The 12,181-nt window shown below is 36.2% G+C and overlaps 1 pseudogene; it reads right to left on the bottom strand.

Annotated features, from left to right (window-relative positions):
- Nucleotides 1-944: 944 nt before the first annotated feature.
- Nucleotides 945-2,003, bottom strand: LOC101568930 (annotated as a pseudogene).
- Between the last annotated feature and the right edge of the window lie 10,178 nt (nucleotides 2,004-12,181).

A 12,181-nucleotide genomic window follows, 5' to 3' on the forward strand; every position in this document is an offset into this window, starting at 1 on the left:
AGAATAATTATAGAATTATTAAGAATAGCTCTTTTTTTTTCCAGAATCAGGGACTGAACTCAGACCCTTGCACTTGCCAGGCAAGCGCTTATTCTACTGAGCCATCTGCCTAGTCCCAAGAATAGCATATACAGTTAAATCCATTGATCTGATTTTAAATAAAAAATTCTGTGTGAAGAATATTTTAGTGTTCCATATTGGGTGAAACATTTATACTATCACCATTGCTAACTAAACATTCAACTATATTATTAATTTATGGATTGGATATTGGAGGCATGAGAAAAATAACATTTTTTAAAAAATTCAATTTATGCCTACTTTGGCAAGCACAGGGACCAGGGTTCAATCCCCAGTCCCACATGCCATGCTGGCCCCATCCCCGGGGTGCACTGAGCCTGTGACTGAATCTGGGCATAGTGGCACATGCCTGTAATCCCAGTGCTAGGGAGGCTGAAAACAGGAGGATCACTATGAGCCTAAGCTTCCTAGTGAGACCCTGTATGAAATACATTTTTAAAAAATTCAATTTAGTTGCATTTTTATGCAGCACAGAAACAAAGATTAGATCAATTTAGTATAGAGATATGCATATATAAAATAAATATGCATTCTCCTTTACTTACCATTTCCTTTTCTACCTTTTCTTTAACAGTGTTAAAAAGATTTTTAAAATAATTTTTTGTCACATCATTTTTTATTTTCAGCTACTTAAATGCCTTTCTCAGGCAATAAAGCAACTTGCATATGGGGTCTTATGATTTCTGAAAACACATTTTAAAAACAAACTTATCTCCATTATACAGAGTTGTGATATAAATAAAAGATGTATAGGCCATATTGTTTTTCAGAAAGCAGATAGTTAACACTGCATACCTACTCAACCAACCTTCCTAGTTAAGACAATGTTGCAGAATGAAAATCTGTGGTTCAGAAGTCTTCTGTTAAGAATGCTTGAGAGCTTCAAAGGAATGTTGAATTTCCTCTACACAGAACCACCAGAATTTTTCATAATCTCCCTTAGTATCATCCAAAATGACTTGGCACAGAGAGGTCCCATACATCTTCTGATAGTCCACTTTGATATCATTCATGTCAATTTCCGAGCAAGAGACCATGATCCTGATCAGCACTTTATAAATTCCAGCACCTTTCACTGCCTCATGAAGCTTCTCAGCCAAAAAGGCAGGTGTGCTTGTGGCACATTTCACAATGGCTGTGAGACACCTCTCAATGTCGCCTTTAAGCTCCAGGTGCATTCTTGTTCATGTCATGCTCACTGTACTTGGTGTATCTCTGAAACACTCTGCAGAGATGAGAGTAGCTGTGGGTGATCAGAATGGTGTTGAACACATTCACATTTGTCCCCTTTCTCCTTTTCCAGCTTTGTATAGGGCCTTCACATCTGTATCCACCAAGTCTTCATTCACACCAAGATCCTCACATCAGTCACACTTAGAGAAAGCAGAGCTTTCTGGAACTCCAGATGTGTCGGTAGTGATGACTTTGGCCAAATTTCACTTCAGTTCATCTCTGTAGACTATATTAATTTCTGTGAGTTCTCTATTCTTCCTTGATTCCAAAATTTCAATGAGGGTGTCTTCATCAGTTTTAAGACCCTTCATGGCAGCCCAGAGCTCATCTGCATCAAACTGGGCAAGAGTTTTCAGCAGAGCTAAAACCACTTTTTCTAGATGACCTGTGAGGGCTTTCTTTAGAGTTTCATCCAGTGGATTCCTTTTTTCCTGGAGGTAGGCTACTGTGATCTGTTGACGCTGGGCGTTGTTTCTCTTTGTCAGAGTGTCAATGATGGCTGCTTCATCCACACCTCTTGCTGTTATGGCTTTGTGCAAAGCCTCAACATCAGAGGAGGGATTAAAGCTGGACAGGGGTTCATGGCTGACCCAGGACCAGCTTGGGATGCTTTCACAGTTTGAACATATTCTTGTTCTTGATTATCAATAAAGTAGGAACTGCTTGAGGAATTCTGATACCATTGCCATTTTAAAGAAGTATCCTTTTTTCTACCTTCTTCCAAAGAACTCAAGAGAGGCTCTTCCTGGTGCTTTCATTCCAATTTTTAAGATATTCACATTTGCAATTCATGAACACTGGAGGTCCTTTCAGTTTTTGATACATCTTCAAGTTATTTTCTTGGTGTTTTATAATTTTTATTGTAGAAACTTTTCATTTCCTTGGTTATATTTATTTCTAGATATTTCAATTCCTTTGTAGCCTCTATGAATGGGCCTGCTTTCATTATTTGCTTATAATTAAATTTATTATTTTATGTACAAATTTATACTGAGTTTTCTGTGCTGATTATCTTATAACATTAGTAAATTTGTCAGTTCTAATTATTTTTAAAGTTTAGTTTTTCTGTATATAGAATCATATTATGTGAGAACAGATCATTTGACTTTCTCTCATAATGTTTGCATGGATTTTCTTCCTGTTGTGTAATTTTATGGGTAAGTCTTACAGTAATGTGTTGAATGAGAATAGTGAGAATGAACATCTTGTTCCAGAACTTAAACTCTTTCAGCATATCTATTTATGACATTTACTGAGCTATTTCCTAATGTGCTTCAAGTTTTATTAGGAAGAGATGTTGAATTTTATGAAATGTGTTTTCTACATCCATTTAGATAACCATATTGTTTTGTTCTTTATCTTATTAATGCAATGTATTGTGTTTATTGATTTGTATATGTGAACCATTGCATCTGTGAGTAAATTCCATTTCACTATGATTATTTTTTAATGTGACGTTGGACTCAATCTACTAGTATTTTGTTAAGAGTTTTTGCATATATGATCTTTTTTCTTGTCTTTGTTTAATTTTGATATCAGGGCAATTTAAATAAATAACTATATAAAATGGCAATATCTATATATTTATATGTTATAAAAATCTCTTTAAAGAACTTGAAAATTACAAGAAGTAACTGTAACCAACAGTTGTTTTCAAGGATGTTGTTGGAATCTTGAGTTGGATAACCTGTACTATTACTTTTATTCCTTTTTGGATTCCTTTATATATATTCATTTTTATAATTAGAAGTGTAATTAAACATCGATTCTCTTCCCATTTAGCTCAAAACTATACTGACTTTACCCTTTGCCTTTAATTAAACTTCTAATTTATATTCAAAATGGAGAGTAGGATGATTGAGGGCAACTTTTATCTTACCTACTGATCTAATTCCTTCATATATTGTTAACTTCATCCCCAATCGCTAATGATAGAAAAAACACATATATCTGTTAGATGACTGTTATTATGTTGGAGGTTTTATGCAAATAATTTAAGCCTTGTCACACCAATTCTGGAAGAGAATTAGAACCCCACTTAAGAGATCAGGGAACTGAGGCTAGGATGGTTTTAACAACTGCTACAGTTTATGAGTAATTTGTCTTTTAGAGGTTTCTGTCCTGCAAGCTGGACTTGCTAGATAATTGTGGAATTTTTAACATACAGTGCCTACTGCAAGGTAGTAATTAGGTCATGGAAGCTGTACCCTAGAAAGTAATTAATACAGTTCTTGTAAGACCCTACTTAGTTTCTCAAAATATAAATTGTAAGAGAGCAAGATTCCCCCCTCTGCAGTCAGGAGCAGCCTATCTCCACCTGATTTTTCCTTCTCCACCATGCCTGTGCCCAGGTGCTACCCACCATGCTATGGTGCAGCCATGGAAGCCTTCACTGGAAGCTGAGCAGTTGGGGCCACCTAACCTTGAGCTTTTAGCCCCTAGACCTGTGAGACAGCCACTTTTTATTATGAATACCTAATTGCAGATATTTTGTTATAGCAAGAAAAAAATCATACAATGTAGTAAACTTCCCCCAAAATAGTAGAATAAAGGCTTAAATCACATTTAATGTTCTTTTCATTACTTTATAAAATTTCCCTCCTTGTTTTCATGCCTCATTCCATTCTTATCTTGTAAGATAATACTGTGCTTCCAGTTAACTGATTGACTTATTATAAATAGTAAATATAAGAAGCAACTTTCAAAATAATTTGAAGTGTAAACTATATTATCTGTGAGGTTGCATCTCAAATATATTCATGGAGAGGCAGATGAGTAAGATGAGGAGATGTGCTGGAGCCCAATTGAAACGTACCTAGGGTCCAACTTGTCCTCCTGAGTAGCTAAGTGGGTTTTGCCCACTGCACAAGTGCAATGACATATTGCATAAGAACGTTATTTTAAGTTTTGTGTATTAGAAGATGTACAGTGTGATAGGAGCATGGGGCTGGAGCCAAGTGAGTATGGGTTAGAACATTAGCTGCATCACGTCCTTGTTGTGTGACCAACAAGAAAGTTTGTTTTGCAGAGTTCGACTCTCTTTTCTTTTTGGCGGGGGAGGAAGAGTCTACAGGGTGTTCAGCGTCTCACTACTAGGTCGGACCTGTATAAATCCTCCTGTTTACAGCCCCCCAAGAGCTGGGATTACAGGTGCACACCACCATGCTCAGTCTCAATTGCTGTCTCAGCATGCCCCATGGGAGGGGCCAGCACTGCAGGCCTGGGGATTAAACCCTGGCCCTTGCTCCTGCTTGCAGGTACTTTAATCTGCTGAGCTATTTGGCCTACCCAGAGCTCGGCTTTCAAGTCTGAACAATGTTAGCACACTGATTTGTTTTTCAAAATTTATGTATTGTTAATTTTTTATTATTCCTTCATTAACTTTAAAGTCTAATTACTATCTAATGAAAATTCAGTTAGCATATTTTTTTAAATGTATTTGGTACAGGGTCTCCCTACCCAGCTTCAACATGTAGTAATCCTCCTGCTTTTAGTCTTTCCAGTGCTGGGATTGCAAGTGCTCACCGGTCTCAAGGGCCAGCTGAGAGCATCCAGGGGCAGGGCTGGTGCGACCTGTGTTGCTGGGATATCGGTCTGGTCCTTGAACTTGCCTAAGCAGGCACTTAGTTCGCTGAGCTCTCTCACTGACCCAGTTAGCATAATTCTTAAATGAAAAAATAAAGTCAGACATAAGGAGAAACATTTTGCATTTCAAATTTTAATTGATTGTTTTGCTAAAAACTGTTAGCTCTTTTATATTTTTGTTACTGTTTTTTTAAGATAATCATTTAGCTAAGAATTTTGATACAAGGTGAGCTAATCTTATAAATCACATCAACAAGGGAGTTTAAAATATCAATATCTTATAGTATCCTGCTTCACACAGAGAATATTATTTAAAACTAAAGTTGAGAAAAATTTCCTATGTTTCTCTAAGAACAGTAAATTTGTTTAAAAAATTATTTACTCTGTGCAACATTAGTGTCAGTGACAGTTGTCACCTAAAGCTGCACTATGAAAGCAGTTGTTACAGAGTAAGATTCCCCCTCCATACAATCACCAAAGGTCTCAGTTAGTAGTGTCCCATGTACGACACAGATCTCTTCTTTTTATTTACTTTGCACTTCAGTGTAGAATGTTTTTCCAAATCCAAGGCATGATTTTAAGTTTCTATATATAACTTTCTTCTGTCCTTCGAATGTTTTATTTATTGACTTGCATGAAAAAAATTGTAAATATTTTTATTAGTAAAATGTATCACACACCTCAGTGTTAGAACCTTATATGTAAGAGAAAAAAGTATTTTAGTGTTATCAACTCATGAAAATATAACATGACTCTGAGACTAATTATATAATTATAGACGTACAATAAAAAATGCCATTTTTCATATTGACCACTATGAAGTTTAGGAGCTCTAAGTGCAGATATTGTTCTACATTTTCCATGTCTTTTTAAATTGTTTATTAGAGATTCTTTAAATATCTTAATAAAAAATTTAGAAGGCCCTGTGTTTGCTTTAAAAAGAAGAAAAATCAATTCTTGAGAATTTATTGGTGGAGATTCGAATTTCCACTAATACTGATAGTGACCACCAGTCCCTAATATGATAGCTAATTGCAGAAACACCAAGTATTGATGGAAAATAAAAGTATTGATAGAAACATAAAGATTAAGACAAAAGATAAACAAGTCATTATCTACTGAGATAATGATTAGTATCTACATCATTTTGGAAAGCAGCCTTGATGCTATTCTTTAATTATTGTGGAATTCATATAATATGCTGCACCTTAAGTCTTTAGTTGAATATGGAATCATTGTATGTTCAATAGGTAATACTCAAAATATATCTGTCTCACTAAGTGGAATTACCCATTGTTTTCCTCATAATGTGGGATCAAATAGTGATATACAATACAAGAAAAATATCTTCAAACATTTCCACATGAGCTTTCCCTATTGCTTATGCCAGTCCATGCCAGAACTGTTCTACCCAGATCACCATCTCTTTCACCATGCTGAGTGAGGGTGACCAAGAGGAGAAGGTAGCTTATGCTTATTTTGATAAATGCCAATATATTACCTCTTCCTGCCCTGACATTTCTAGCACATGGTTTAGCTTATTCCATGTTAAAAATATAATTTTCATGACAGAATTTTTATATATTTCATCTACTTATTTATAAAAGAGAGAAAATAAATTTTGAGGACTAATGGATAAAGTATCAAAGCAGTCAAGTTCATATAAAAATTACTAATGACTGCTAGTAATAGTAAGATAAACACATAGGACATGCAGGACAGACATCTGCCTTGTGATTGAATTGAACTGTGTGCCATTCTCTGTCTGTCCTCACGTGTGTGCAGCACTGTGTGAAGCCAGCTCACTACAAGTTGGAGACACACTTTCCCTGAAAGTAGATGTAAGAACCTAATTAAAAAGAATTTGGAAAAGGGAAGCTTGCTATCCATAATGCCTGAGCATTAGCAAAGCTTCTGTAGATGCTTCTGGTCCTTGCTGTATCTTCCCTTCAAGTATCACATGATTGTGATTATAGTTCCTTGTAGTAATTTCTATAGTAGTAATTTGTATCCTACCAGAATGATTAGCTTGCTGAACCATATCACTTTGGGCCAAAGGATATGGACAAATTGTTATTGGGTTCTGGTCACCAAGGTTCTCTCCTGGAAGAAGAGTTGTCAAGAGTGTTGACCAAGGCAGAAGCAGCTTCTACATTATCGTCTGTAAAAAGAAGGCATGGGTGGGCCATCTAGATAACTCAGTGAACTAAAGTGCCTGCATAGGCAGAACACAGTGGGATTTGATTCCTGAAGTGCTGTGCCAGCCTCCCTGCCCCTGAGCATGCTGAGATGACATTTGAGACTGGGTGTAGTGGTGTGTGCCTGTAATCCCAGTGCTTGGGAGACTGAAAACAGGAGAATCACTATGAGTCCAATCTATGTAGTGAGACCCTGTAGACCCTGTCTTAAATACATAAATTTTTTTAAAGGCATAGTATCTTATTTGTATCCTATTTATAAGTATAACAATTATTAAGCTTATTTACTAAGAACTACTATGTGTTGAGAATGGTACTGAAAATAGACAAGAAGATCAATGGAACCGAATAGAAGATACAGAATCAATCCAAGCACACCCAGCTTACTTATCTTTTATAAAGGAGCCAAATTACAGGAAGAAAGATGACTTCTTTAATAAATTATGCTGAGCAAACTTGTTTTCCACGTGTCAGTGACTGAATGCAGACACATATCTTTCACCATGCATTAAACTAAAATCAAAATGGATCAAAGATCTAAACATGAAAACAGAAACACTTAAGCTGATGGAAGATGGAACTGTCAAAGACACATATATGGGAAAAATTCATGAACAAAACCCCAAGCACATAGGGCTGGGGAGATGGCTCAGTGGAATAAGCGCTTCCCTGGCAAGTGCAAGGGCCTGAGTTCAATCCTTGGTTCCGAAAAAAAAAAAAAAAATCACACAGGAAATACCACAAAGAATGGACAACTGGGATCACATAAAGTTAAAAAGCTTTTCTTTTGCACAGCAAAATCAACCACCAAGAGAGTAAAGATACAACACACAAAATGGGAAAAAAAAATAACCAGCTATTCTTCAAACAAAGGACTAAGGACTAATATCTAGAACACATAAACAACTTAAAAAAATAAGACCCCCAACTAAAATGGACAGCCCAAAAATGGGTTATTATCAGTAAATCAATCAACATTAAATGTTGGCAGGGTTCTGGGACAAAGAAACTCTTCTTTATTGTTGGTGGGAGTGTAAGTCAATATAACCGTTGTGGTAATCAGTATGGACATACCTCAAAAAATTAAAACCAGAGTTTCCATTTGACCCAGTATCTTTCCAAAAGAGTTAAAATAATCTGTCTTAGTATCTTTTCTTGTTCCTGAGACAAAATAGCTGACACCCAAAAACAAAAGAGCAAAGGTTCATTTGGTTCAGTTTATAGAGGTTTGTAGAGGTTTCAGTTCATAGTCATCAGACTCTAAGGCTGGATGGCCTGGTAGGGGGAAACACAGAGGAGAAACAATTCATGGCAGGTAGACGGCAGCAAGGCAGCAAACAGAAAGTGACAAGTAGCAACAGCAGCCCTGTTTTTGTCCCTTATGTTACATTTAGGCTGCCTGTAGCACAAACATCCAAGGGAGGAACACTTAAAACTACCCAGATCTATGACAAATCAATCAGCAGACTAATCAAACAATGAGAGATCCTTGATTTTATCAGGCGTCACAGACTCCATCCCAGCATTACACACTCTAGATCCAGCCACCTCTGCAAAGAACCATCTATGACATTATTTTTCCCATAATTTTATTGAGAAGCAAATAGCAATGAGACAGTTTCAAATCAAATTGGTAGGACAGTTTCAATAATTAACACATTTCATACATTCTTCCCAGAGGTTAATTGCTGTACAAGATGAGGACATGATATTCTATTTACAAGCACTATTGGAGTAAATCCTTCTATTCATTAAGAGAATGTAACTATATATCTATCCTAACCATTTGGAATACAGAGATACAAAATGGACATATCGCCTTTATTTGTTAAGTTCCGTTATTTGAATATTATAAGTGTGTTAACTCAGCAAAATATTCTAAAAGAGTCCAGTAATCCATAACAGTATTGGATCTTCTGCTCGACAGGCAATGTAAAAACTGTTGACCTGAGTCCCCTACAGCTCAACAAAACAGCATGGCTTTACTACTTATACTTCGTTTTTATACTTTTCTGCTGGATGGTTAAGACCAAGGTAAAGCAGGACCTGTGCAACAAGAGTTGTAGCTTTTTGGTCTGATAAGGTCAGTGAAATCCCCTCAGGATTTATGCTGAGATCCTGTACCTCAGACTGCAGAACTTTTGTCAGTGTCAGCCATGTGGATGAGTCACAGCCATTGCTTGGCCAATGTGCTCTCTGTGAAAGCCTGAGAGAACGTTTACTCTCCATGTGACTCTTCTTAGGCACACTCTACATCATAGATCACTTTCCTCTTTGGTCCCATAATCTGCTTGTTCAGAAAATTTGGAACACTACTGAGTTACATGATGTTACAGTACAAGTTCTCATATGTCCTGAGTCTTAATTGACCTTGGAAGACTAGGGTGAAAATGTTGGCTTTCCTTGTGGCCCTCCTTTTTCTCTAACTTTGATCTGCAAACTTAGGTTGTTAACCCTACAGAAGACAAGCTTATTGTGATTACCATACAACCCAGGCTGTTAAGGTTAACCTCTTTATCTGTCTGAATATCAAACATCTTAGGCATAACATGGAACAGGTATTTTGCTTCAAGTATTAATATGTTGAACTTTAAGTCCCTACAGAATATGATAAAAAACACTTAAAAATTAGAATATATTTTTAAAATAGGCATAACAAATTAAATAATTCTTATGTGTACACATAAGTACAAAAATTTAACCATATATGACCTTGAAGCAGGACAGCCCTACAACATTCCTTTTCCTGTCTCCTGCTGTCATTCACTACCCCCTTCTTTTTAAACAATCATCTACCTGAGAGACAGCACAGCAGCAACTGGCATGTCATGACAAGCAGCCCTCATTCAGAAAACCAGAATGACAGGCACTCCAAGCATGAAACTACTATTACAGATTACCATCTTCAATGCAGTTGCTTAGTTCACAGGTGTCAGCAGATATAGTTAGTCAGGGTGAGAATCTTTCCAATTAACTGCTAGATTCAAAAATCTTATGGAGATTCTCAGGATCATTGTCTTACCCATCTTCTACATATAACTATTTCTAAAACTTTCTCTTCCAGGAGATTTAGTGTTTCTGCTCTAATGTTTAGATCTTTAATCCATTGTGACCTTAGCTTAGTGCATGGTGATAGACCTGGGTTGAGTTTTAGTTTTCGGCATGTAGAGAGACAATTTTTCCAGCACCATTTGTTAAAGAGGCTATCCTTCTTCTGTTGAGTATGTTCAGCATCTTTGTCAAATATAAGGTGGCTGAGTGTGTTTGTAGGGGTTTCAGCATCTTCTAATCTATTCCTTTGATCCTCAGATCTATTTTGTTGCCAGTAAAGTGTTGATTTTATCACAGTAGCATTGTAGTATAATTTCAAGTCAGGAATTGTAATGCCCCTCCTTGTCTTTATGCCCAGGATTGCCTTTGCTATTCTAGGTCTTTTCTGGTTCCAAATAAATTTTAGGAACGATTGGCCTAGCTCTGTGAAGTATGTCGGTGGTAGTCTAATAGGAATTATGTTAAATCTGTACAGCAATTTTGGGAGTATGACCATCTTCACAATGTTGTTTCTTTCTATCCAGGAACATGGAATATCTTTCCAATTTTCTGAAATCCTCTACAATCTCTTTTTGAAGAGTACTATAATTTTCCTTGAAAAGATCTTTGCATTCTTTAGTTAGATTAATTCCAAGGCAATTCATTTTCCTCGGTGCTATTGTAAAAGGTATTGTTTCTATAATTTTCCTCCCTGTGTGTTTGTTGTCTGTATAGAGGAATGGTATGGACTTTTTGCTACTGACTTTTTAACCTGCTGTGCTACTGAAAATGTGTAACAATTCTAGTAACTACTTGGTAGACTTTTTGGGTCTTCCAAGTAAAGTGTCATGTTATCTGCAAATAATGATAATTTAACTTCTTCTTTACTTATTCTTATTCCTTTTACTTCTCCCTCTTGTCTAATGGCTCGAGCTAATGACTCCAGAACTATATTGAATAGTAGTGGTGATAGAGGACATCTTTGTCTTATACCCGATCTAAGAGTGAAAGATTTCAGTTTTCTTCATTTAGGATTATGTTAGCCATTGGGTTTTCATAAATGGCTTTTACCAGATTGAAGTAGAGGTCACCTATTCCAATTTTTTGTAGGACTTGGAACATGAATGAGTGTTGGACTTTGTCAAAAGCCTTTTCTGCATCGAGATGATAATGTGCTTTTCAGTTTTTGCTCTATTTATATAGTATATTACATTTATAGATTTTCAAATATTGAGCCATCCTTGCATACCTGTGATGAAACCTATCTGGTCATGGTATATGATCATCTTGCTGATTTTCTGTACTCTATTTGCTAGGATTTTATTGAGGATTTTGACATCTATGTTCTTGAGGGAGATTGGCCTGTAGTTCTCTTTCTTAGTTGCGTCTTTGCCTGGTTTTGGTATCAGTATAATACTTGACTCCAGGAATGATTTTGGGAGGATTGCTTCCTTTTCAATTTCATGGGTTTTTCAGGAGTATAGGAAACACATCTTCTGTAAATTTCTTGTAGAATTCAGCTGTGAATCCATCCAGACCTGGACTTTTCTTTGCCGGTAGGTTTTTAATTACATCTTGTATTTCATTGGCTGTTATTGGATTGTTGATAGTGGTTATATCTTGTCAATTCAGTTGTGGAAATTTGTACCTTTCTAGGAATCTGTCCTTTCCTTTTGTGTCTTCTATTCTTTGAGAGTACAGATTCTCGAAGTAGCTATTGGTAGACTTCTGAATTTCCAATGGGTCTGTGGTAATTACAACCTTATCATTGTTATAGCTTGTATTTGAATTTTTTCTTTCTTCTTTTTGATGAAGGGGCTTATTGATTTTATTGATTTTATTGACTCCTTTAAAGAACCAGGTTTTTGCTTTGTTAATTCTTTGAATTGTTTTCTTCATCTCAACTGAATTAATTTCTGCTCTAATCTTTATGATTTCTTCCTGTCTTTGGGCTCTGGGTTTGGTTTGCTCTTTCTTTTCTAGTTGTTGAAGGTGCAGCATTAGGGTATTTATTTGTTTCTGTTCCATTTTTCTAATGTGTGAGTTCACAGCTA

The sequence above is a fragment of the Octodon degus genome, unplaced genomic scaffold (assembly GCF_000260255.1).
Source record: "Octodon degus isolate 3935 unplaced genomic scaffold, OctDeg1.0 scaffold00030, whole genome shotgun sequence".
In the NCBI taxonomy this organism is placed as follows: Eukaryota; Metazoa; Chordata; class Mammalia; order Rodentia; family Octodontidae; genus Octodon; species Octodon degus.